The sequence below is a fragment of the Chinchilla lanigera genome, unplaced genomic scaffold (assembly GCF_000276665.1).
Source record: "Chinchilla lanigera isolate Chin_1 unplaced genomic scaffold, ChiLan1.0 scaffold00005, whole genome shotgun sequence".
In the NCBI taxonomy this organism is placed as follows: Eukaryota; Metazoa; Chordata; class Mammalia; order Rodentia; family Chinchillidae; genus Chinchilla; species Chinchilla lanigera.
Window position 1 is genome coordinate 38,059,513 of NW_004955406.1, and position 1,659 is coordinate 38,061,171.

A 1,659-nucleotide genomic window follows, 5' to 3' on the forward strand; every position below is an offset into this window, starting at 1 on the left:
AATCTAAGTCTACATGATGATTGGATCCTTCAATGTCAACACATAATATTAAGCAAATGACAATGAAACACTTCACAGATGTCACCCTGGATACAGTTGGTATGATTTATAAACATAAAATCCTTAACTGGCTGGGGGTGGTGGGGCACACCTGTAATCCCAGCACTTAGGAGGCTGAGGCAGGAGGATTGCCCCAAGTTTGAGGACAGCATAGGCTACATAGTGGGTTCAAGGCCAACCTGAATTGCATAGTGAGACTGTCTCAACAAAACAAAACAAAACACATAAATGAATTCAAGGCTAGCCTGCACTACAAAGTGAGACCCTGTCTCAAAATAACAAAACAACAACAAACCCCAGGGCTTCCTGGTACTTATGAAGGTATATTATTCAAAACAGAAAGGTAAGACATATTTTAGTTTTTAATTTGATTTAAACTATTACTTATTTTAAAATGTGATAAATGGGCCTTCGTTCCTACCCCTACATATGTATTATTCTGTTGAGATCTCATTTAAAGTTCTTAGAATTCTTCCCTAGGGCTGGCGGTGTGTGTAGGCCAGGGGTGGGGTGCTTGCCTAGCATATACAATGCCCTGGGTTTGGTCGCCAGGGAGGCAAAAACTGTTGAAAGACAGGAAAAGGGAGAAAAGAGATGAAAAGACAAACACAGCCGGGGGCGGGAGCGGGGGGGAGGAGATTATGTCAGGGTGGGGAACGCGCAGGCAGCCAGCCCTGGGAACCAGGGAGGGTTGGCCCCAGAATCCCGGGAACTTTGCAGCCTCCTCCTCCCTGGGGCCCAGCCACCTGTAAAGTCCCAACCGGACCGGAGCCAGGCGTCTCCGGGGACAGCAGGCGACAGCTGGTCACTACCACCAGGTGGCGCCCTCCAGTCTTTGCGGGTCTAGAACTGGAGATGGATCGTCCGCCCCAGGTTCGAGGCGCTTTAGACCTCTGCAGCGGGGTCTGAGTCCTCTGACAGGGCCGGTGGGATGGACGAACTTGGGGGCGGAGACAGTGAGGACGCAGCCACAGGAGGAGGAGGAGGGAGGGGGACTTCCGGGGACAGAATCTGACCAGTCACAGCTGCTCGGCTCCAGCCACAGAATTCGGGCTGCCTTTGGGCTGAAAAGGCAGGGAAAGGGCGGTCAGGGTAGCTCACCCGGCACGTGTGCCTCAGGGCAGCCTCGAGCTCCTGCTCACGCCGAGCGCCTGGATCCGAAGCCGGCCGCTCTGTGGCTGTGCGGCGGCGACACGTGCTGACCGGGCATGCCGTGTGCACCGAGATATCTGGACCTGGCCCTGGGCTGGACACTCACACACTCATCTGAGGCCTCCCAAATCAAACCTTCTGTTTTGCAAAACTGGTCTCTAACCTCATGTGCACAGCCGCGTCACATCTCCCCAGCCGCTGGGATCACACAGATAATGGAAATGGCCCTGTCGGCCCGTGAAAGCAGGCAAACTCCTCTCCTCACCAGCTGCAGTCTGAGATGAGGGAAGGTGACCTTGAGAGCAGGGGGCTGCCCCGCCCACACAGTCAGGCTTTGGGGTCCAGGCGGTTATTCTCTGACCAGGGTGGTCAGCTTGAGACCAAGGCCCTGGGCCCAGCTGAGTGGCAGAGTGTGGCATGCACCAGCCCTGGGTTCCCCCAGCACTA